Source organism: Sphaerodactylus townsendi, linkage group LG03 (genome assembly GCF_021028975.2).
Source record: "Sphaerodactylus townsendi isolate TG3544 linkage group LG03, MPM_Stown_v2.3, whole genome shotgun sequence".
NCBI lineage: Eukaryota > Metazoa > Chordata > Lepidosauria > Squamata > Sphaerodactylidae > Sphaerodactylus > Sphaerodactylus townsendi.
Window position 1 is genome coordinate 73,695,546 of NC_059427.1, and position 26,350 is coordinate 73,721,895.

A 26,350-nucleotide genomic window follows, 5' to 3' on the forward strand; every position below is an offset into this window, starting at 1 on the left:
TGGTTAGTGATGGTAGCGTTAGCTTCGTTTCTTAAGAAGCAAGCAATAGCAAATAAATTTATCTGAAGCCCCAGTTTACTACCTTACAAACTAAACAAAGTAACTCTCTTATATGTAGTTACAGTTTATCAGTTTCAGATTCCAAGTTCAAGCAGAACAGTAAACAATCTCTACTGACATAAATACACGGACGCACAGAGAGAACTTCTAGTCAACCCATACATTGTGAGGTCTTAGTTCAACCATTTTAACTGCCGCAGATAGAATGTTCACTCTGAAAATTTCTCTCAGCATGCAGTCATCAGGTGCAAATGATTTCAAAGGATCATTGCAATGAGCTACTGTTAGACTTTTCTCCACATATGCACTTTCCGCTGTGGCCCCACCTTGTGGAACAGCCTACCTGAGAAGGTCAGCCCTCCCATCCTGCCTCCAGCGGCTGGGGGGACTTGGCAACACTAAGGTTCCCTAATTTGTCTGTCTTTTTGCACAACTTTGCACAACAGAATTGTTCAAGAGGGCATGTCTATAAAGGAAGTAGGACTATAGTACAATGAAATGATTCAGGAAAGTGCTTTTCTAAAAAGCTGCATTGTCTTCTTCTTATGTAATATCATTATCTGTATTGTTTAATATATCATGTCAAATTTTGCTTTGTTTCAAATTTCTATTGTGAGGCCAGACCCCATGTCTGGTCCTCAGCAGCTGTGTGTTATAAGGAATGCTAAGGAAATAAACCCACAGAAATCAAAGTTTGAACAGAAAAGATAGCTTTACTGGACAGCACAGGTATCTGACCCGGGAGTCCCCTCCACGAGAGGTACACCCACCCCATACAAAAGAGAAATTTTACTGTGCTGAATGTGATAGTTCACACACAGGGTAACTCTCTAGAAGAGTCACACTTTACCCAGATAAAGACTTCATTTTTATAGATACAAAGAATACATACGTCATAGTTCATACTTGCAAACGTATCCCACATAATCATTCCCCTTTCACATGCTTTCTGCATGAACCTTAAAATCCGATTGGCTTGTCTGCCTATTTCTGTTACACAAACTACAGCTGCATGTTTTCTCCTCATGTCCAGTCCCCCTGTCCCTAGGCAAAGGGGCAATAAACTAGATTCTGCCTTTTGTGGTTTATCAAATCCAGCTAGTTACTAAATTCCTAAGTATTTGTTCCCAGAGAGAAATACCTCTCCAGGGTATACAGATTTTACATACATTCCTTAGAATCATAAAGTTCCCTTTCGCGGTTGAATCCCAACTACTCTATGGGGTCCCCATCTGGATCCAAGCAGTGAACGAAGCTCTGAATGTCCCCCAATCCAAGTTTTTCCACCAAGTTATGGGAGTTCCAAACTGTGTCCCTTACGCAGCCCTGTGTCTAGAACTGGGGCAAAACACCCTGGAACATAAAGCTTGGCTTAGAGCCTTCAGATTTTGGCTCCGCCTTCACTACCTGCCATCCAAACGCTCCCTTGTCTCATTGACACTACAGGACACGCAGGCTAACCCCTGGTTCTCTCTAATCGAGAGAAAGATTATTTCCATCGGCCTGCCTATTGAATCACTCTACCTAATGTCCTGTTCAGAAGCGTACAATAGGCTCTTACAGAGTTCGGCTTCTTTAGATCTAGAATTCTGGTAAAAATTTACATCTAGCAGCCAAACGAATCCTGCTCTCCAACACAACTCTTTAATTCCATTTGAGCAGAGACGTATGGCCTACTACCGCCATATTCTTTCTAATGAACCCATGTGCAAGGGAGAGCCTCTTACCATTGCACTCCATTTCAACGCTATGCCCTCTTTGTCTCCTATTAAAGAGTAGGTTCAGCAATTCTAGGGAAAAAATCCTGTGGGTACTATGCAGTTGCAAACTTAATATGGTTGAAACTCCTGACTCACCAACTCTTGCACTGCACCAGATTTGATAACAAACAGATCTAAATATACCAACTTACATTTTTTTTCTTCCCAATCTGGGCTGCCTGATTTCGACTATTAGGGTTATCTCTATTGTTAAACAACTCTGACCCTGGTCTCTTGTGAAGAGGCTCACCAATTTCATTGTGGAGATAGTTGAGAGTTCTCAGTAGAACGTACTTGTTGTGCTCCCCGTGGGGCCTTTTTATCTATCATGTATTCATGCATTTGCTCCTGATTTATGTATTTGTTTCTGACTATGCCAATAAAGGATTATGTATGTATGTATGTATGTATGTATGTATGTATGTATGTATGCATGCATGCATGCATGCATGTATGTATGTATGTATGTATGTATGTATGTATGTATGTATGTAAGTTCCCTTTCGCCAGGTTTACAATGATTTCACTTTAAAAGTTAAAACATTATTTTAACAACTATACAAACATTGATTCTACTAGAATTATAGTGGAATACCAGTAATATAAATCTCTCATTGTCATTTCAGTGTTCATTTAACATGTATAGAAAAACACATTTTCCCATTTACTAATCAAATTCCTTTGTAGTCTAACCTCTACTCTCTTTATTGCCCATATAGCTAGTTCTAACAATGTATGTATAAAATGTATGTCTTCTATCTCTGGCCCTTAGTGACAAGATCTTCAAGATATTATCTTTTTGCTTGCCTGCATGACTAGCCACGTGCAGTTTGACCTGCTGGCCTCTATACACAGAAATCCCATTTTGATTTTTTTTTAACAAATCCTTGGTTCATACAAACTCCATATTCGTTGATATCAATTTTTAGACAATTGGCCCATTACCACACTATCATCATACTTTGTTCATTACATATAACATCACGTTGATTGCATTGACTTGAAATGTGTAATCCGCCTTGAGAAAGTTGGATTATGATTACATGAATATATAAAATTGAAATCCTCTTTGCTACACTCACAATATTGGGTTGACACATATTACTCTGAAGTCCTCTCTCTCAGCTCCACCTACAGCAAAGGTCCCCAACCTTTTCTGTTTCCTGTCAAGTGTTTTTTAAAAGTGGGTGGGGTCAAGTGGGGCTTTTGTCCAGCAAGGCTTCTGATTGGCCCTTGGATATTTGATCAGCTGTGCAGATTATTAAAACCATTGTTTTGGCAGCAGCTGCCACCACAGCACAAGGATTTTCACTATGTAACAGAAAGTAAGCTGTCACAAACATTTTATGGCTGGTTCCACTTTCTGTGACAGCTAAGTTGTGTCAGCCATTTTGTGGTTATGCCCACCCTACTGTATCAGAATTCCAGAAGTGCCCACAAGCTCACAAAATTTGGGGCCCCTGGCCTACAATGTCCCTATCATACAAATAAATAAATATCTAGTAAATGATAGCTGGATAGATTCAGAAATCATGTACATTCAATATCATGAACTAATGGGTGGATTCCGCACGGGCCCCTACAGCAGTGTCCCACTGGCATATATAATGCCAGTGGAGCACCGGGGCCATTTGCATGCTGAGGTGTGAGCGGCCCCAGAGTAGCCACGGCCTGCAGGGGAGCCTCCACCTGGAGGTGCCTCCATTTTTTTCTGTATACTTACCGTCTCTCCCTGGGGAGCTCTGCAGGAACAGGGAGGCATGCCCATGGTAAGTGTGGGGGGAAATGGAGGTGCCGAAAAGAGGTGCCTCCAACCCGGTGCCATTCCCACAGCGCCTGCAGGGAAATGCTGTTTCCCAAAAGTCTCATTCATTGAGCAAGGCAGTGGAAATGAAGCTGCTTCCACCTCTGGTGTGTGGGAGCACAGCGCTGTTTCGCTAGGGAGGTGAAAGTAGTTATAACAGCACCCCTGGAACAGTGTTTTTACCATTCCAGGGGTGCTGTTTTTGGCCCATGCGGACTCTGCCAGAGAGAAGTACATAAAAAGTTGAGGTGGATCTGTTCACAAACCTAAAGTGATTTAGCAGTCATGCCTTAAACCAGGGATGTATAGTTCTGTGGGAGGAGGTAGAGACCTCAAAGCATTCTCAATACCCTCACTAAAAACAACAAACCCAGGATCTCTTGGGAGAAGCTCTGCTAGATGAACTGACATAAAACTCGTGTGGACTTCTTCCTGTCTTAAATCTACTATTCTTCTCACTTTTCACACTGATATAGCACATCCATAGCTGCAGCCAGAGAGTTGAAAAAGATGTTCAACCGGATTCAACTGGTTGTTGTGGGCTTTCTGGGCTGTGGGCCATTGTCTGGTACCAGACCATGGCCACACAGCCTGGAAAACCCTCAACAACCAGCAAAGTATGTTTCTTTGTTAGAAGCCATGCTCTTTTAAACACACGATGTGACCACACGAGGTAGTCACTATGTAACTAAGTATAGTACTAGAATAGAAAAGTGTTCTTATTTTCTTTCCATGCAACCCTCCCTAAATAGTTAGTAAACTCATTTATATAACCAGCAACTATGTATCGGTCTTCTTTTCTGCTACTCTGCTAAATTTATACAACAGGAATCTATTTCAGGTGGCATACAAATCAGTGTGTTACCAGAAGATATGTGTATGGAAAGAATCTTGACTTGGGGAGGTGAAATTGGGCAGAAAGTTTTAGAGCTCTAAAATGTTGCCATAGAAGAAGGGGAAAGCAACTAAAGATCCAAGAGTCTCATGAGTCCTCTTTAGATGTGTCTGAACCCCTAAGCAAAAGATTTGTATTATAAGAAAACATTTCTTAGAACATGATTGTGTATATTCTCCCACAGGATATTCTACAGGAGCCAAAAGATGTGCAACTCACGTACCTATTATTGTGAAAAGTATAAATTATATGATTTTGGTAGATATTGTATATGTGCATAAAACTTAACAATATAGAATTATAGATGGTTTGACAGTGAAACAAGTGACTGAGGGAAAGTGTGGAATATTATTATCTGATCATTGTTCATGCAGTGGAGGAGAGACATTTGTAATGTGAATGGACATCCTGGCTGATGTAGTTTTTACACTTACATTATAAATCCAGTTGAATCTAGAACCATTCTCAGCCTTAGGCTGCAAGATACTCTTGGCACTGCCATTCTCCAAAGTAACAGTGGGATAAAAGAGTTCTTGAACTTACCAGTGCCATATGAAGGCAAGTGATGGATAGCCATGCCATGGAATTCCATCTTTTTCAATCTATACATATAAGTGTCTCTTTGGTTTCCATCCCACAGAGGAAAGCCATCTTGGTTAGCCCTTTTTTCCTACACACCCTGGCCTCTTATCTTCCACCCACCCAGCAGAAAAGAACACTGGCTAAATCCTCTGATTTTGATGGTGTGAATTAGCAACTGGAGAATGATTCATGTGTGAGTCACAGCACCAAGCACAGGTGGCATCAGGGAAATTATAGGGCACCCACCCGGCAGTAGCCTCTTTCAAATGCTAGGATACAGCAGCTAATTTGTTCTCTTTATATTCTGAGAGGGGAGGGTTCTTTCCCATGTTTTCCCCACCCAAAGATATGGTACAATTAGACACACACACACACACACACACACACACACACACACACAGAGAGAGAGAGAGAGAGAGAGAGAGTCAAACAGCCATGATGTTAGAGGTCTGCCTGTGTTCTAAGATAACTCAGATTCTACTCAATTACATTGTGTCCTGATACAGTTCACCTTGGGCAAATGAAACAACAGGCTTACTGGATTCCGTGTGTATGTATAAAGTGCTGTCAAGTTGCAGCCAACTTATGGCGACCGTGTAGTAGGGTTTTTAAGGCAGGAGATGTTCAGAGGTGGTTTCCCATTGCCTGCCTCCTGATGTTCTTTGGAGATTTGCCAGGGTTGAGGCTGAGAGTGTGACTGGCACAAAGTCAAATGGGTGTCCCAGATCCAAGCCCAACACTTTGATCACTACACTATGCTGGCTCGCTGATTCTACGTGTCTCAAATGGATTTCCATGTAGTGATTTGTTGTGACTTGCAATTTTGTAGTGATCTTAAGGACAACAAGATCAGGCTCAGAAAGGAAGCAAAAGAGGATATAGCAACAAGGCCCTGAACATCTGATAATTACAAAACTTACAGTGTTTCACCTGGTTGGTCCCTCAGAGGGGAGGTTGAGCATTCCTATCTGGTCTCATACTAAATGTGAATAGTTGTTTCTTATCAAACCTAAACATTTTACTGTTGTTGGAGCTTATAGTGCATAATTCATAATTTAGCATATAAATTTATACTCACTGGCATATTCATGAAAGTTAAAAGTAAAAATACTTTAGTTACGTTCAAACAAAATCTTAAATATACCCAATACCAAAGACAGACAGCTCCAAACTACTGAGTCTTGTGCTATTCAAATATCTATCTCTAGTAGATGATTGATGCACTTGAGGTCTCTTTTGCATTGAGTATTCAGTCTCTGTGGCTTTCATTCTTGGTTGTAGACCAATCCTGGAACTCGCTATGCTCTCAGATCAGAGAATCCCAATGGTTTCTGAAAGCTCAAAAAGTGCAACTTTTTCTCTCCCTTTGCAGGAAAAGCAAAGGAGATCACTTTGTGTTAAGCTTTCTTTGGGTTTCTTTGCTCCTCCCTGCCCGCACAACAGCTCCCACTTTTAGGGCCACCACTTCAAAATGATCAGGAGGACTTTAAAAAAATAATTTAATTTTGAAGTTCTATTGCTCAGCTCTAGACCATTGAAATTTACATGAAATTTGCATGGTTTAGCGAAATAACACTAGACCAAAGAGAGAGAGAGAGAGAGAGAGAGAGAGAGAGAGAGAGAGAGAGAGAGAGAGAGAGACACACACACACACACACACAAAAGCAGCAGGCAACCTCCCCAAATGGAAGCTGCATGGAAAGTGCAAGAAAGCAGCAGGCAGGCAAAATGATGGACTGGCTCAGCTAGGGACATTTCATAGGGAGAGTATCCCTGTGTAAACAAAAACAAAAACACAGTAAAAACCCACCGTGAAGCAAAACCGCCACAGGGCAATTAGTGCATGCTTCCAAATGACCTTCATTTTTGCTCTCCGAGGCTTTCTCTGTAAGGTATTGCTACTCACAACAATAGGTCTTCTCCAGTTTCTGCAGTGTCAGATCTACATTTTTGAAGGAGAGCAAAAATACAAAATGACCCCCCCCCCCCCCCCCGCCCCTGCCGCCACCTGCAGATCTATAGAGGGAAAGTCTGCATCTCTGCCTCTGATAGCTGTATGACAATCTGAGCGGTTGATGCAAATCAGTAAAATGTTGCTGATTTCACTGCTGGCTATAGTAGAGGTCCAAACAGGCATTTGAAAATCAGTTCTATAAATACTGATGTAAGAGATAGGGCCACTTAATCTCTGTAGCTTCCCACTCCTACCTTGCAGTTTAAAAGAAACTAAGAAAAACCGAATGGTGGTGGTTGTTTAACCTGAAGAGCACAATACTGTAGATTTGCACATGCCTATGTGTGCACACTTAAAAATAATGAAAACACAGAATGAAGATCTTCTTAGATGCAGTCCACCCTGTTCTCCTGTAAGGGGTTGGAGAGAGAATCACAGGCAGGGCATTTTTCAGTATCTTTCCGCAGGCATGCCTGGCACTTGCCTTAATGGGCTTTTACACAAGGCCGACATATTTGTTTTTAAATCAAGCCTTTAAATGAAGAATTCCACCTTTTAAAACTGCTCTCTCTCTCTCTCTCTCTCTCTCTCTCTCTCTCTCTCTCTCTCTCCTAGTCTAATTTATGAATAACATTTCAAACTGCTGGATTTTGTTTTATGCAAGGTTGTTTTACAATTGACAATTCTTGAGTCATTTTATTATTTTATTGCATTGTGGACACTCTTTTGCTGGCAGCTGTTATCACATATCTAAAAAATTCTTCCAAAATGTTTGGATTTTTTTTTCCAAAATGCCCAATAGCATATTTTTAGTTTCCATAAAAATTTTAATGTTTAGAATTTTCTGGATTTCAGCATGTATTTCTTTCCCTTTTTTGTCTTTTCGCACGTTTGCCACATATGATAAAGAATGCTGTCTACCTCTTTACATTTCCAGCATATCCCATCATAGTCCTTGTTCATCTTCTCAATATCCTTTGGAATAATATACACCCGAAAAAACATCTTGCACCAGTTTTCTCTTAGTGGTCCTTTCCACACAACCATAATAAGACATCTTGGGGATGTTTGAAGAGAAAAGTGTTTGCTCTTTTTTTGTCTGGATAGCACGGACGAATAATGCATTTTAGGAGATAGCAGGTTTTTTCTCCCACACATAATTTTCTGCCACCCGCCATTTGCTGAAGTTCCCCAGGGACGTTTCCTTAGCTGGCATCTCGGCTGCTTGCCTTTTCAGAAATTAAAGTACATGAATCAACTCAGTTTTTCCTGCCAATTATGACTGTGTGTCATTGATCTGTTTTAAAATGTTAAAGTGAGGTCTCTTCAAAGCTATGAAAACTCAAGTTTTCATAGCTTCGAAGAGACCTCACTGAAAAAATTTAAAATGGACCAATGACATGTTGCTGTAATCGGCAGGAAAAGCTGAGTTGATTCATATACTTTATTGAAAAGGCGAGCAGGCATGATGCCAACTGAGAAAAACGTTCTTGGGGAACTTCAGCAAATGGCGATCAGCAGGAAAAATCACACTGAAGCCTCAGAAAATGTTGGGCAGGAGAAAATGAAAGTAAGAGCTCTCAGGAAGGAAAAATAAAATGTTTCCTTTCTCCATACAGGCAAGGGAAAATGAGGTGTCTTGGGTGGGGGGGAAGTAGCTGGTTTAGCATTTTCGGAATAAGCTGTTTTGACCAAAAGAAAACTATGAGGAATTCCACCCCAAAACATTTTTTTCATTCTGGAAATGTTTTATTTGTGCTGTATGGAATTGGTCAGTGTTTGACTGGTTGTACATTTTGTATCTTTCATCCATAAGGTTTCCCATTGTTGGAAAAACATTTCTTCCTCAAAATTTTGCATCCATCTAACCACACATACTTTGTTTCGGTATCAAACTAATTTTTTCTGAGTGCCGAGAAGGGGTTACTAAAGCAACCTCCCTGCCCAATAGGGACTGGAGGTGCATGTGTGCGGCGGCGCCACTGTTTGAATCCCACCACCATTGGAACCTGTTATTAAATTTTTTTGATCCCACCACTGCTTCTATCATACTGGGACCCAACAGGTAAGTTAATGGTTCTTTTTAAAATTTTATTTCCATATTTTTCTCTATTTCAATATATGTATTGATGACCAGTATTTTTTGATTCTTGGACAGGTCCACCATAAGTCCCTGCCCCTGGGCTGATGCCATTTCGTCATATGGAGGGTGGGGGGCCAGGCACCAGCCGGGTTCTTGCACCTGGCCTCTCCCACGGTGCGATGGCCCAGCCGGCATCTGGCAGCTCCCCGTTCCAGGGCACCATCCATCGGTCAAGCTGCTCACAGCGGCCACAGGCCAGCTCCCACCTTTCTCAGGGAGGCTGGGGAGGGCAGGAGCTGGTCTGCAGGAAGGGGGGGTGTGGGGCTTGGAGGCGGCCGGCCAAGGTGGGCGTCACAGTGGCAGGCTGGCCCAGGAGCTGGCCTGCCTCCACAATGCCTGCCCGAGCCGCCTGTCTGGGCTGCCCAATGCCGAGCCCTGCCCCCCAGCCTCTCTTCAGGCCGGCTTCTGTCCTCCCCAGGTCACGGCCCCAAGCCCCATCCTCCCCTGGTCTCCCTGCTGGCTGCCGTAAGGGGGGCATGGGGTCATGCCCCAAGTGCCATATGGGCCCGGTACGTCTGTGTTAGCTGACATTTGGGTAAGAGGTGGACTCCCTCCACAGTTCTCCTATTGACATCCATCTTCCTGATTGGAAGTGGGATAGAGCTCCAGAGGCATGGCAGGAGGATACACTGGTCAAAGGACCCCAATTTAGAGTGAGAGTCCATTCACAGGGTCTTTCCATTGCTCACTCCCAAGGGCATAGTAGGGGACCCAGAAGATTAATAGGGGGCAGGGTCACTTGGGGGGATGTGCCTGGGTGAGGGGAAGGGCAAGGAGGATGGGGCCATTCCAGTGCTTTTGGGCAGGGGGCATTATGGCTCTGGGGGTCAGAGGAAAATGGTTTTCAGAAGGCTCACTGGATGTCTTCAGGCCATTCCTCCTTCTACTCTGCTCTCCATCCAAAGAGAGGTAGGGAGGTCAGTTGTCCTTCCCACTGGCCTGGTGCTGCTGCTTTTGAATGTTAAGTTAGCCCTGAACAAGACAGCCCTCATTCAGGATTTGATTCTGGATGATGGGACCAACCTGACTTGTATAACAGAGACTTGGGTGGGCGAGCTGGGGGGGGGGGTAGAAGTAACCCACCTTTGCCCCCCAGACTATTAGATGCAGCACCAGCCCAGACTAGGGAGGTGGGGTGGTGGGGTGGCCAGCCATAGTCCACAAGGAGTCATACACATTCACCAGGCACCCTCTCGTCCTGTGCCCGGAGTTGAGAGTTTGTATTTGCTTTTTGGACAGAGAGATAAGTTGGGATTGTTGCTGGTATACTATTCACCCCACTGCCCAGCAGCCTCCCTGTCTGAGCTGGCAGTCTGAGAGGTGGTGATGGGCTCCCCTAGGACTGTTGTTCTGGGGGACTTCAACTACCACACTGAGGATGCCTCTGATAGACCAGCTCCAGACCTCATGGCCACCATGGCAATTTGTGTCTGGACCAACCTACATAGCAGGGCATACTCTCGATCTGTTGTTTACAACGGTGGGGTGGGGGTTGATCTGTTGATTGGAGGGCTGGTTACTTGCCTATTGTCATGGACGGATCATTACCTGGTGAAGTTTGGACTGCTGACTGCTCCTTCCCACTGCAGGGGTGAGGGCCCTTTTACAATGGCCCGCCCCTGGAGAAGAATGGAGCCTGATGGATTCCTGAGAGCTCTGGGGGAGTTTCCAGGTGACATGGCTGGTGCTCCAGTTGAGGACTTGGTTTCACTGTGGAATAGCAAAATCAAGAGGGCCATCGATACGATCGCTCCTGAGCATCCTTACCCAGCCTGTAGAGCCTGCTGAGCCCCTTGGTTCAATGGGGATTTGCAGGTAATGAAACAGGAGGGGTGATGGCTGGAGCGCAGGTGGTTGAAATCCCACTGCGGGTCTGAACAAACACTGGTTAGAGTCCATTTTCGGGCCTATCAGGTGGTGGAGAGCGAGGCAAAGAGAGTCTACTTTTCCTCCATCATCGCATCCTCAAGTAGTCGTTCAACAGTCATTCTGAGTGGTGAATGGCTGGCTATCCTCCAATCGGAGGGTAGGCGCCAGGATACCCCAGGAGATCTGTTGTGACACTTTAACCCCATTATGTAAGCCACCCTGGGACTTCAGTGTATGGCAGAGTATAAATGGAACAAATAAATAATAAATAAACTTCACAGAGAACAGAACAGTAAGGAAGCAAGCAGCAGCAACTGCTTGTATAGAGTGAAGTCAAACCCCTCCCATCCACATGATAGGTTCAAACAGCTCTTTGGAAAGACAATGCAGGCCTGTTTGGTGGCAAGCTCTGTGTTTTCTACTGAACGGTGAACATCCCTATTAGTTACATACCAACTGAGTTGCTTCTCAAGGCGAGTGAGAAGTGCCATTCCCTTCTTCTGCTGAGTCTTTGTTAGTGGTTTCCCATCCAAGTAATTACCCTGTTTAGCTTCTGAAATTGGACACTATTCCATGCTATCTTACCTCCCCATAATACTTCTAATGAACATGTGAACATACGTGTGTGCATACACATGTGTTAGCCTGAGTAGTCTTTGACCTGTGTACAGTGGATGTCTTGTCCCCTCTCCCAGAGTACAGAACTTCACAGTGCAATCCTGAACAGGATTACACTCTTCTAATTGATTCCAGTTAGCATTGCATTGTTTGGTACTGCTGTTAATTAACAATCATATTTTATCCATCTGGTTTGGGGACTATAAACCTTAGGGAATATGCAAGTTCAAACTAAAGTGTCTGATAAGCAATTACCTGGTTTGCTGCTATTTTAGAGTAAGATAGGACTTCTCCCCACTTTCCATGCCCTTGTCATACCCAAGTTCAGTATAGATCTGAAAACATAATGTCATTAATTTGTTATATATGCCTTTAACCCATGACGGGACTCAAGAGACTCAAGAGTCAGTTACCACAATACTGTTTCATTATAGGTTGACACAATCAAAGATGATGACAGATGATCACTAGGAGATAGATCTTTCTAAGAATAATGACTTCAGACCTGTGATAGGAGATTTATGATGATAGTATCATTAATGTTTGTACTTAGGTTAACTGGATAGAAAAGATACTTCATTATTATAATTGTCTAACTTCAGTAAGGGAGTCTTTTGTTTCATTAATTGCCTCAAGATTTCCATTACATCAAAGGACTTTGTGAAAAATGTTTCCATTCACTGCAATGGATGTTCTAGTCTGGCAAATGGACTATTAACATTTAGTGTAACCCCAATTAACTTGTTGATTACTGAAACCCATCTCTGACAATGAAAATGCATAGCTGTCAAGTTCCATTGCTTCACCGCATGTTTAAATATATCTTAGAACTATCAGGACTTGCGGCCAGACATCTAGTGTGATCAGTACACTTTGATGTGGAAAATCCAAATAATAACTCACACCCTCAGTCTAAATAATATGAAGCACAAGTCACTTTGGTTGGTAAACGAGCACCCAGCTTGCTGAGGTTAAAGTGTAGATGACTGGAGAAAGCAATGGCAAACTACCTGTAAATAAAGTCTGCCTAGTAAAAGTCATGATGTGACATCGCTCCATGAGTCAGTAATGACCCAGTGCTTGCACTGGAAAGTACCTTTACTTTTACCTTTTTACAAGTCACTTGCAAATTCTCCTGTACAAGACTTATTGAAATAAATCAGAGTTGCACAAGAGCATTATCCTTCCTGTTGATGAGACTTGCATAGAACATATTCCCAGTAGGACAGGTCTCTCTCTCACTATGCTGTCCTTAGCATTTGAAATGCCCTAGCAAAGATGGTCCTCTAACCCTACTTCCTAACAGAATCACCTCTGTAATGTGACTGAAATGCACATGTTGAAATGAAAACTATGGAGTCATGGGAATGAATTTGGATAGCTAAAAAGGATCTAAAGGTAAAGCAGAGGCATAGCGGAAGGAAATTGCACCCGGGGCAATGGCACCCAATTTTGTGGGGACCCCCCACATGCGCCCTCCCCCCTGCATTGACTCGGCTCAGATGAGCCAAGTCAGCACAGGGGAGGCGCAAAATCGCCCCACACACAGCATGCCCCTCCTCCCCGGACGAGCCAAGTCAGTGCAGAGGAGAAGGGCTGTGGGGGGCAATTTTGCACCCACACATAGGCGCCATCCCCTCCTCCCCTGTTCAAGTCAGCATGGGGGGGAAGTGTGGGAGCACAAAATCGCCCCCATGTAGCACACCCCTCCTCCCCCTTGCTGACCCAGGAGCCGAGTTGGTGTGGGGGAGGAGGGGGCGTGGGGGCAATTTTGTGTCCCCCATGTGACAGGATGGTGTGTGCTCGGGGACATGTGACCCCACATGTCCCCGTGAGCGCTCCGCCCCTGAGATAAAGATAATCTGCTGTACAAGCACTGGTTCATTACTGACCTATGGGGTGACATCTCTTGGGATCAAACTCAAGTTGTGACCAGAGACTTGACTGCAGGACTGTGCCTATAAAGAAATGCATCTAGCCTACAGGAATGTCCAGGGCTGCTTGTATAACAGCTGGCTTCCTTCTTGCATTTTATGGCCTTTCCACCTGAGTGTTAGTTATATATGCATAATCAAACATCAGAACATATATCTGTCAGCTCAGGACCCACTTCATACATCTGATGAAGCTGTCTGTAGTCCACAAAAGCTTATAGTAAATCTGTTAGTCTTTCAAATGCCACAAGATGCCTGCCTTCTATTGCAACTGAACTCAGACTGTTTGAATCTGGAGTGATGGGAGAAACTGGCACTGATTTCCTAGAATGGAACCAAATAACTGATATTCTAGAGACCATAAACTTTGGTGCTTTTCCAAATGTAATTTAGATAGTAGATCTTATTATACTAATTATAAGTGTACCTTATTAATTTTATTTTAGTATAAATTAGCTTTCAATTCTTTTTCCTTTTGTTTCCTGTGTTTTGCTTTGGAAGGTCTAACAGTCCTGTTTCAAGTTCCCTAAGGACTTGCCTACCTGATAGTGGTAACATGTTGATCACTGCATAGGTGTCAAACTCGCGGCCCTCCAGATGTTATGGACTACAATTCCCATCATCCCCTGCCAGCATCATACTGGCAAGGGATGATGGGAACTGTAGTCCATAACATCTGGAGGGCCACGAGTTTGACACCTGTGACTTATAGCTTACCAAAGGTGTTGAAATGGATCATTTTGGTCCTTTTAAACAAACGTCTGGATACCTAGATTTCTCTGTCTTCATTCCTGTAATTTTGTTTCAGTTTACAAACCTCTAATAATAACTGACTTATGGTGACCTCTCATGGTGTTTTCAAGGCAAGAGACAAATAGAGGTGGTTTGCCATTGCCTTTCTTTGCACAGCAGCTCTTGTTTTCATTGGTGGCCTCCTATCCAAGTACTGACCCTGTTTAGCTTCCAAACTGAGATCGGCTAGTCTGAGCCATTAGGACTGCTACAGCCTTTTAAAATTCGACCTGGCAAGTTGTGACAGCAAAAACAGACAGACTCAGAACCTTTATCGTTTCCCTATTGTGCATAGTTTGTTGTAGGCAAAACTGAGCTTGCAGATTTTGACTCTGGACTTTCTTAGACATCCATCCCAGTTGAGCTAAAGAAATCTCTGCATGTAAGTGGATTGCCACACACATTTCAATGAACTTCCCCATTGATAAAGATTCTATTTAAGTGCAGCTAGAGCTGGATCAGAGCTAAGCTTGGTTAAACAAACATGATGCAGTTTCCATATATGCCCCATCCATGTTGAGGTGGGGAGAGGAAAGAATGGAGGAGGGGAGACAGGGGAAATTTCTGCCCTAACCATTCTAAACTTTCCTATAGCAATCTCTCTCTCTCTCTCTCTCTCTCTCTCGTTCCCCATGTTCCTGAAGATAATGGAGCAGACATGCATGAGTTCCTGAGTCAAGTGATCCCTGAAGAAGGCTGCACGAAGAGCAGGAAAATACTGAATTGCCAATGCTGCTCCCCATCCTCATCCACACTTCCCAGGGGAAGAAACAGATGGGTGAAGGCAGTCCTAAGGTTAGATCCTGACGACAGTGTCAGTTTCTAGGATTTCCCCTTTCTGTTGCAGACCCCCTTCATGTTGTTCTCAGGGTCCCCTATCCCTCAGGAGCAGCAGTTTGCAGAGGTCTGTGGTCTCCTGAGCGAGGAAAAAGATGGGAGAAATCTGGTCTACTGATGGAAAAGTGTGCTGTGGATCCAATTCCTAATCTCAATATGAGGCGTAGTTGCTCTGCTGGAATCAGCTGTGGTTCTCTGAACTAACGAGATGTTCAACATGCTTAAAACAATTTAGCTTTAATAGCTTCCACAGTTGCTTTTCCTTGTGTTTTCATTTCCTGAGGGAAGCCATCTATGAAATATATGCCAAATGGCATAACTGTAGCATGAAGAGACAGCAGCCATCTTCTCTTTGAATATAACTCTATACGCCACCCCCTTTTGTCATACCAATTGCAACAATGCTGACTCCTTCTTCTGAGGTGGGAAATGTCCCTCGCTCCCAAGGGTAGAAGGCTCAGCAGAATGTGCCTTTTACAAGCAGTCATTGGCAACAAATAACTTGGGCTGAGCTCTTAAGTGTGCCCTCATTCTACACTAGAAAGGACCCTTTCAAAGCCTTGGGAGTTGCCATGGAATATTAATGTTAGATTCCAATCTAGAAACAGCAGAAGCAGAAAATCCTTCAGAACAGTGGACCTAAGGAAGGCAAGGCAGGGGGAGAGAGCAGAAGAACCTGTTGATGATTAGTATAAGAGGTTTCCTCATTACAGCTGAGAGTGTGCGTGCGTAGGATGTAATTCAGGGGTGTCCAGCTCTGGCACCCCAGATGTTCATGGACTATGATTCCCATCAATCCCTGCCAATTGGCCATGCTGGCAGGGGCTGATGGGAATTGTAGTTCATGAACATCGGGGTGCCAGATTTGGACACTCCAGATGTAATCAGACAAAGACTGAGCCAGGAAGTAGTGGCAGAGGCTTCTGTGTGGAGTGTTTTCTGCTATGCTGAGGCTTCTGTGTCGAGTGTTTTCCTTTCCATCCTCTCTCAGGTAGCATCCAAATAAAAGCTCCTATACCTGTCATCCATTTATGTCCTCCTTAGAAAAAGGCCTTTGCTGTTGTTGAGGAAGGGTGGGATGGTGCATAGGAAGGGGTGGCTGGAAATAACGGTTGGAGGGTTTTGAATTGCCATTGAATTGTCTCATCACACATTTTTTGTCACTGGGAAAAATGGTAGTTAGTGGGTGCTACACCCAATTTCTCTTCCCGGTGCATCCAGACTCTTGTCTTTTTGTCGGCAGCAGTATAAGTTGGTTTCTCTGATGAAGTTAGCCGAGTGGGTGGCATTGATTGTAAAAATTCAGGGTGTGGGTGGACTTGCACTTTGTGGGGTTTAGTTTGCTGAGACTGCAACTAATCCAAGCAGGGCAAGAGATTGCAGTTTTGTCAGATGTGGGTGATAGAAGAGAAATAGAAAGAGATGAGAGCTGGTGGCGTGTCCTAATTCTGAGACCAATGTAGCAAGGACAGATCTGAAGACTCTTGATGTATTGTGGTGAGATGCCAAACAGGAAAGCATCATTCATTCAGATGCAAAACTAAACTTTTCTTTGAACCTTTCAGGTTGACCCAAATGTTTATGCATATTCAGTAAGTGTAGAGTTGTTTGTTCTGGGTCAGCAAGCCCAGATGTCTCTGTTGAAGGATGTTGAATTGCCTCATCACACAAACTAATTTTTGCCAGTAGGAAAAATGCTATGCCTCTCATATGAGTTCATGCTACACTAATTTCAAGGCTAGACTAGACTATTGTAATATACTGTACATGCTGCTGCCCGTGAAGACAACTCAGAAACTCTGGCTGCTATTTGCTTGTTAGCTTGTTTGCTATCAGGAGCTATTAGGAGTATGAACATTACATCTATCTGGCACTCACTTCATTGGTTGTTTTCAGGTTCAGTTCAAACTGCTGGTCATGATTTAAGAAGTCCTTGACCTTTTTCACATGGTTAATTTGTCCTAAGTTCAGTGCTGTGGGGAAGCAGGGTTCCCTCTCCTAATTCCACAAACAGCACTGTAGTGCACTTGTCTATCACCCAGCTTTTCCTCGACTTTTCTCCAATCTTTCCCAGACCTGTTTCTGCAAAATTTGCGGGAAGATTTCAGCAAAGCTATGTGAGTGGGAAAGTTTGGGTTCTCCTGGTCCTTTCCATACAGCAGCTGACTCTCTTATCCCTGTAGCAGTCAATTCTCCACTAGCACCACTGGGGGCTTTTTATTCTTTAAATCAGCAATTGACTACCATTATAACATTGGAAGGAACTGCTGTGGTGTGGGTGGAAGAAGGTAGAGAGGAGCGAGAAAACCTGAAGAAAACCTAGCACTACTGGATCTCCTTTGCTATCCCTGCAGAGGGAGAAAAAAAATCACACTTTGAGAACTTTCAGAAACTATGGAGATTCTCTGATCTGAGAACGCAGTAAGTTATAAAGAGGGGAAACCGTGTGTGTAACTGAAAGGCCAACCCAAAGGGAATATATACACTCAGTGCAAAGGAGACCACAAGTAAATGGCCTTTAACATGGTGTATATCAAATCCTGTGTGTTTTAAGTAGGTTTTTGTTGCATTGTTTATTTTATTACAATGTTTTATTGTATTATTTTCTAATGGTGTAATTTGCCTCGAGTTTTAAAGAGAAAAGTAGGCTAAATGAAGTGAGTACATATATAATTTCTTGGGTTGCCACCTATCTCTCCTAAGATGATGGGGCATCCAAAGTGGTCTGAAAATATGGTCTGGTGCAGGGGTAGGGAACCTGCGGCTCTCCAGATGTTCAGGAACTACAATTCCCATCAGCCTCTGTCAGCATGGCCAATTGGCCATGCTGGTAGGGGCTGATGGGAATTGTAGTTCCTGAACATCTGGAGAGCCGCAGGTTCCCTACCCCTGGTCTGGTGGATTCATATGGGAATTGAAAGTCCTTAAAGTTGTCTTTCTGCATTCCACAAAGGTGTAGATTAACACCTTTAGATCTGCTGCATCTCCAACTGGTGTGAGGATGGGACTACTTACAGACAGCAATTGCTCCAAAGACTTGTCTTGCTGTTTACAACTGTTGGGCTCACCCAGGCTCATTTGACTCTGGCATTCTTTCAGTCTAAAATATGAGCTTGGCCACACGGCTCCTATTTATTCAGCACTTGCTGCACATTAGATTCAGTATAGGGTAGTAAGCCATTGCAGTGAGCATGGCAAAGAAGATAGACTGGAGGAACAACACACACTCCTCTGCTTGTGCCTGAAAGGCTAACACGTCTACTGGTTCTGAGGCGCCACCCTGCCCTCTTGTTTTTGTGCAACAGACTAGCAGGGCTGCTCCTCTGGAGTAGGCTTAACCGGAAAGCACCTATTGACACCTGCAGATCCTGGCTAGTTCACAAGCAGCTTCGGCCCAGAGGGGAGAAAGACAGGAAAATCCATCAGCTCGGGCTCTATGCCTCGTTCTGTGGCGTTGATCTTTGGACACTGGAGGGCTTTGGCGAGGAGGAGATGCTCTGCTTTTCCCGCCCGCCCCTGGAGGTTCCTGAAGAGCTCCAGCCCTGCCAGAGCCTCTCCTCTCCTCCCCCGTTGCTTGGAGCGCCGCATCTCTGGCTCTCTCCGTCTCCCAGCCCCCTCCCTCCCTCTCTCTCTCTCTCTCTCCGAAATCAGCTGCCTGGCTCCCCCACGCATGCTCTCCGCCGCACTCACTCGCCGCCAGCAGCGCATGCAACAGCTTGGCGGGGCAAGCACCGATGCTTTTCTCGCACCCGGGGGCACCTGATGACTCAGGCAGGTAAAGACGCTCGCCCCGTTGCCCAGCCCCGAAGTGAGGGAGCCTCGTAGCCCAGTCGGGGGGGGGAGGGAGAGGGGGAGTCATAACTGGTGGGGTCCCAGATGGGGCCCCTCTGACTTCAGGAGCCTCTGGCGCCCTTTGCCCAGTCGCCGGGAAGCGGCACCGGAGGAGCACGTGCGGAGCGGAGCGAGCCTTGATTCGGAGTCCGATCTGGCCACCCGTCGTCCTCCGCCGCCGGATCGGGGCCGTGGCTCCTGCTCACTCCTACAGGTTATCCCGGGGAAGCGGCTGAGGTGATGGCGTCGGCGTCGCCCATTGACCAGGGAGGCGTCGCGGCGCCTTCTGCTTGCCTTTGTGCATGGAGCCAGATCGTGCGCGCTGCTGGATCCCTGGCCGGGCGGGAGTGTGCCTCGCCACAGCGTGTCTTTCTGATGCGCGGCGCTCCTCCTGCTTTCCCACGTTTTGTGTGCATGTGCAGATGCTTGTGTGAGAGACCCGCACGGGCAAACGTGTTGTTGTATCGAGTGGGTAGGTAGGCGCGTATTCGGCCATGTGTTGTGCGCAGCGGTGTGTGTGTGCTGCGCGCATACCGTGGCTGCGAAGCAAGCGCGTGGGCTGAGAGGGGTATTTGCCTGCTTGTGTGCACGCCTGTCCTCTCTGTGTATTTGCGTACACTTCGGGATGGAGCTGGCGTTCCCGTGCACACCCTGCCGGTCGGTTGTGGAGACGGGCTTTTTGCGTGCGACCAGCCACAGCGTAACCACTACCCCCACCCCGCTCGGATTCCATTCATCAGTTTGCAGCCACGGCGCCAGCCAGGGTTGTTTCCGAGGCGACCGGGCTCTGCTCCCGCCCCCCGCCGCCCGGACCCGGTCTCCCCCCTCCCCCCCCCCGCCCCGCCCCGCCCCGCCCCGGCCGAGTGAATAATCGCGGTTGCTTTTCGCGCCCACAAGCCATGATTACAAGAGCCTCTCTCCATTCGGCACCCGCTTCGCTCCAAGGCCCCTCGAACCTCCTGGGGCTGCTGCACATTAGACAGGATTTTCTTGCTTGTCAGCTCTGGTTGGATCATCAGTTAGTCAGGGCTTTGCTTCTCTTCACCGAACTCTTTCACTTGAGTGCTTTGGCTCTCCCCAGCGATTTTTGTAACCTGCAGCTAGCTAGCCAATATGGGGGGGGGGGGGGTAGCGTGTAGGGGTGTGTGTGTGTGGGGGGGAATTGTTAAATATTAAATGTGGCTGTAGGGAATCAACTTTCCATAGTAAGCCTTTAGCATTCATGTTGTTCTTTTTGTAATATTAAAATACTGTCATGTCAGTAGGACTTACAACAACATTGTGAGGTAGGCCAATCAATATGTTGTTACAATTTCATGACATAGTTGAAGGAGGGGAGTTCGTTAAGCCTTGCTAGTGAGATTTGAAACAGAGAGATCCAGTCATTCATTCTACACCTGCCATCATCCCTCTTTTTTGTCCAGAGAGATGCCCCATTAACATTGCCTGTAGCAGGGCAGCACAGTTCAAGGGGCATTTGCCCAGCTAGAAGCAGCAATTGTAAGTCTCTATTGTGGCGTGGCTAGGACCCTGTGAAAACCAAGTGCAAACATCACAGAAGTTCATGTGGCCTGGCACTACACACCTACAGCAGCAGCCCACCCCCATCCTTATCCTGGCATTCCCAGGATTGGGTTTGAATGACATTCCCCCCCCCCTCTCCAAACCACAGGCTTTTGGAGAGTAGCCAATCTGAGGAATGTGTTAAGTTCTTGCTCTGCCAAGTCTGTCTTTGTAGAGTACAAATATGGTTACTTCTTGTGATGGAAAACAAGGCCAGGATTGTGTAGCAATATGTTTAAAAAATTGGGTTTTAGATGCTGCTCCCAGCACATTATTCTATATATTTGTAGATAAGCAGCGCATAATTATGGAATAGTTGCTGCAGATGTGCCATTAAACTGGAATATAGATGGGAAGGGCTGTGGCAAACGCAGCAAAAATTGTTTCATAATCTTCTCAGTGTGAAATTAAATGTATGCTTTAATGTGTTTTTGTATCTTGCATCGCTGCCTGGCTAACATTTCTTCTTCCAAAAATGGCATCTGTTTGCACACCACACTACTATGAGTAGGAGCACTGAATCTGGACAAGGGAGATGTGGATTTAAATTCCCAGTAACTAGGAACCTTATTGGAGGATCTGTGAACCGCCAGACATTTTCATTCTAATTTATCTCAAAGGGATATTGTGGGGATAAAAGAGGTAGCCTTCATGTATGCTACTCTGACTACCTTGGCAGTATTTTGAATAAGAGATGCTGCTACTCAAACTTACCTTAAAGTTTTCATACCTTTAAGGGATAGCACAGCACAGGTAAATAGTCTTTACACTGTAGGGAAGGAAAATGCACAAACTCAGAGGTTTTCTGGTTCTCTAATATGTTTTTATGTTCCCAGACTTAATATGAGCTGTAGGGTCTAAATTCTCCGGAGGGCTGGCTCAAACTTAACTCTGATGCAGTTACTGAATGACATGACATGGCTGCCTGCCTCATGGGTTGGCTCCTTTACAGAAAGTGGGAAGTATGTCTTGGTTCCTGCCTTAGCATTGATATATGTGGCCACTATGCTTGCAAGGGTCATTTCCCCCGTGAATCCTGACAGCTGGTGGCTAACATGTGTATGGTTAATGTGTAGTCTGAATCATTTGTTCTGAGGAGAAACTCATGCTTTTTGCTTTGTTTGCCAGCTTTTAGTAGGCAAACAAAATGGCAACTTCAGCTCATGACAAACAATATGGACAACCTATTTGCTATACACACAAGCTCACTGGGCATTATTGTGAGTGGAGTGGTCATACTGATATCTAGTGGTAACTATCCAAAGTATCATGCCCATTTTGCAGATACAAGTGGGAGACCCGCAATGACTTGGAGGAAGGAGCTCATTTTATTTCCTCTTTCCATTCCATGGCAGCCCCCATAGTTTCCCCCTGTTATCTGCACCCTTGTCTTCACTTTCCCTTCCTTCCTATCCCCTAGCATCCTCTTCCTAGGAAAACTATGAACCAGTAGTGTTGTGCCTGTCATTCAGCTGGGTCTGGTTTCATAGAGGAAGACCTGCAAGGACTTGTGAGTAAGGGGAGTATCTTATCCTTCTGTATTCCTCACACCACACTAATTCCTCTTAATCTTCCCTGTCATTGATCTTTTTCTACAGTTTTCTCTCCTGCCCACCAATTTATCTTTTATCTGCTCACAAACAAACATGGGGGCAGATAAAAGGTAAAACAAATAAATGGAAGAACAGATAAAAGGTAAGTAATACAGACAATTTACTTAATTTATACGCTACCTTTCTCCATAGTGGGGACCCAAATATCATTCTTTTTGCCTCCATTTTATTCCTGTACTTACCCTGTGAGGCAAGTTAGGATGAGAATGTACAACTGACTATGGCTACCAATCTTGATCCTCCTTGATCTGAGATTGCAAATGCCTTAGCAGACCAGGTGCTCGGCAGCAGCAGCAGCAGCAGGCCATTGCTTTCACATTCTGCATGTGAGATCCCAAAGGCACCTGGTGGGCCACTGCGAGGAGCAGAGTGCTGGACTCTTGCAAGATGAATGGAGACGGAGGCAGAGATCCAGTTTGGTGATAGAGAGCTCCAGTGAAGCTCTGCCCCCTGGAGCTTCCGAACACCTGTTTATTTAAGGGATTTTCGGGAAAGCAAAACAATGGGAGGGCAGGATCTTCAGGTAAAGATTGTTCCACCGTGGTCAGCAAAAACACATACCTGCAGGAGCCAGAAAGTCTTGGCGGTCAGCAGTTTTGGCCTGATTACATTTTTGCCAGGAGGAGAGGTTGAGCACATGAACGACCCTTGAGCTCTGTCGAGCTAAGAAAAGACTCCTGGCTATGAGTGTGCTCACTAGATAGGGCTACTCTCAACGTTCATGTTTCCCTACATTGGACTAGATGGACTCTGGTCTGATCCAGCAGGCTCATTCTTATGTTCTTATGACCCAAGTCACCCAGTGAGCTTCCATGACAAAGTAGTTATTTGAACCTAGGTCTCCTGGGCAATAGTCTGAAATTCTAACCGTTACATCACAGTGGCTTTCGTGAGAGACTGGTGTTGAACAATAGCAAGCAGCCAGTCCTGGGTGATTCATGCAAGTTATGTGGTATCTAGTCACCTGGTGGTTGCTGTTGGATGTAGCCCCAATTAATTGTCCCTCCGAGGCCAAAACAGCTGTTGAAACAACTCTGCCCCTCTCCCTGCTTTTACTGTTAGAAACTAAGGCTTGAAGCCTGATAATACTATGTGGTTGCCTAGCAATGGCCAGTTACAGTTTTCTTAAAGCTACAGATGCTGCCATTGTTCTGATTTGTCGAAAGACCTGCCTTATCTGTTCATTGCTCCAATCTCTGGATTTAAGTATCTGTTGATTTAGCCATGTTCAGAATTAGATACAGTGAGGATAAAGAACAAAGAGGCCTAGTTGAAAGCCAAACCCTGAGTGCCATCCAGAGCAGATGGTAATGGCTTGAATTTTGGTCTATGTGTGTCCATTCTCTGGCCTCGGTTCTGGTGTCCACATATCTTTTCATATTTCTTCAATTAGCTTCCCTAGGTTTTGCCATGTGTTTTTTTTACCCAAAACAAAGTTAACATAAAAAATATGAAAAACAAAACAATTTGAATGTTGAAATCATGTTTGGGAGTATCTCTTAGCACTAGACCACAAGAGTCAGGTGAGAGGATGCTCACTGGTGTCTCTCTAAGGCCATTTCCCAGGGACAGAAGGAATCAGATTGTCAGTTGAACAAATATATGGTTTGTTTTTAGACATGATGGTGCTTTTCAGCTTGAGTAAGAACTTGAGCTTGATCCAGTTGTGACCCCAGCAAAGAGGGGTGTGGTTCAGTGTTCACACAGGTCCTGTTCAGAGCATGTGTTCACTTTAGACATTGATTACATTGTGTGAAGGGGAACAGAGCTTTCCCTTCCTCTCATTTGTTTCAGCAGGAGAAGCTGGCTATACATCGATCCAGCCTGTACTTACCCTGGTAGAACAAATAAATACCCTGGTAGAACACCTGATATATGTCAAAACATCTGAGGATGAGAAAGTGCTGTTCTTTATCTTTCAAAGTGAAAAATACAGATTGTTTGCCAGTATGTTTGGACTGAGAGTTATTATAGAATAGCCCATGAGAGGTTTTGCTGTCAACCAGCTACACAAATAAGTTCAGAAAAGATACTGGCCCCAGAGGTTTTTTTAAAAATTAGAATTTTAATGTTAGTTGCATGACCTTAAAAATCTGATTTTAAATAGCTTTATTTTTACTTTCTGGTCACCTGAGACACTTCTTATTTACCGCAGGTGACCAGTCTATTTACATGCCTGTTCCAGATCAAATGATTAAAAAAGAGGTCCAAAAAAGTCTTGTTTCTTTTCCCTTCTGGTTGTTGTTCAAGTGTTCGGCAAGATGGAAGAAATTGATTTCCCACCAACTTTATCAAAACCCTCTCTCTACAAGCTTCTTTTTCTCTCCCCACAGCTTATTCTGTTCACAAAAACAATCCCTATCTTATTCGTATGCCCTGGCAAAACAGAATTCCAGTGAGAAAGACAGGGATCGTTGCTACAGATATAGCAACACACAGAAAGGTAGCATGTGATGTCCATGAGCATGCAGTCTCCTTGTACATTTTTTATTCAGTAATTTGTATTAGAAAATAGTTTTGCTTGGCTGGTTTGTAGCAGCAGTGCCCAAAACTCTCAAGTGTAAAACTGCTCTCTGATAAATAGATACGGGACCTGTTGTGCTTTTATATATCAATGGAAAATTTGTGTTGGGACTTAGAATAAACTGTGTTGTGTTGACTGTAAACATTGAGTTGAATCCAACCAACTTTTCTACTGGTGAAAAAGGAAGGAGGCATCATATTTGACTGCCCTAAAAATCTATGCAGAGAATCAAAGTGCCTGCATGTACAAAAGGCATGTGAGAAAGGGTCTGTAGTATGGGGAGGAATTGGATAAGATTGAGTGAAAAAGCTGGCTGGATCCAACTCATTGCCTTCTGAAATGAATGGTCCGAGTTACTCAAGCACTGAGCTTTCTGCAGATAAGCAACAGCAATGTAACGCACTTGTGAAATGGCAAGGTTACAGAGCAACAGAAAACCTCACATCAGACAGGTATGAAGTAAAGCAGTTGCCTCCTTCTGGGACTGGCCTTTCCTGGTGTACTATCCACCATCTAGTGGTTTGGCAATTAGCATCAGAACTGCATTTGCACTGCACAGGTACAAACTCTTTTCTATTTGTGAGGCAGCAGAAAGGAGTACAAATTGGGAGTAGAGAAGCTTGTTCCTCTTGTGATGTATTTAATGGTACCACAGCTCCATAAAGTAAGGTTTAAGTGCACCATCTGAAGCATTTCGTTGATGAGTGCCTAGAAGCTGTATTTGGAAGCTCTGTGATGCAGGGACCAGAAACAAATGTGTTGTGTGAGATGGGAAGATTTTGGCAGAGAAGGCTGCTGCAGGGGCTATGATTTCAAAGAGGCGAGAGGTTATCTAACCCTTCAGCTGTGTCCTACTTCCCCACTGAAAGGTGCTAGAGTCACCATTGAGACTTTTACCCCTGCTGGGAGAAGTAATATGGTCACCCTTTTTCCTAGTAAGGATAAAATTAGCTTGGGATGGTAATTTTTAAAGGGGGAGATACCATGACAGGAAAGATTAAATACACTCTGTCAAGAAGATTTATCTTCTTGAGGGCTAAAACTTGTAAAATTTGTAAAAATATCTGTGTAAGACAAGGGTGAAAAGCCAGCTGAAAATAATCCAGTTCCAAGAAGAAAGTTAATTTGCTCAGTAAAGCTGAAACACCTGGCAGGAAGATTGAGCTTGGCTGAAGTTTGGATAAAAGGAGCAGCCATTGCAGGGTGGAGTGTGAGTAGGCGGGGATGCTGCAGACAGAGGAGTCTGTGTAGCACAACCAAGAAACCTGGACCGAAAGACTTCTGCTGTGGCATTGCCAGCTGGGTCTGCATGGTCCTGTGGCTTGAGAAGGTCTTTATCTGGTGCCCTAAAATGAGATTAGGTCAGTTTTGTAGTCTTGTTGTCTGGACTAGTGTTTGTTTTTGTGTTGTGCTGTTGTCTGAAATAAATCTTTGAACTAAATTCAGCGCTCTTACTAACTTTACAGATCCATTTTGTCACACCACTTGCCTGCCTTACAGGGAAGTTGTGTTTGGGCTAGAATCCTTTTTTGGGGGGGGGACAACTCAGGAGGTTGGGGAGTGGAAAGTTT

The 26,350-nt window shown here is 44.6% G+C and overlaps 1 protein-coding gene across 1 annotated transcript in view; it reads left to right on the plus strand.

The window, feature by feature from the left end:
* Positions 1-18,874: 18,874 nt before the first annotated feature.
* Positions 18,875-26,350, plus strand: part of GPRIN1 (G protein regulated inducer of neurite outgrowth 1) — a 37,570-nt gene continuing 30,094 nt past the window's right edge. The window contains exon 1 of the mRNA XM_048490000.1: positions 18,875-19,023. The gene's annotated coding sequence lies outside the window, so the exon portion shown is untranslated. The remainder of the gene's footprint in view (positions 19,024-26,350) is intronic.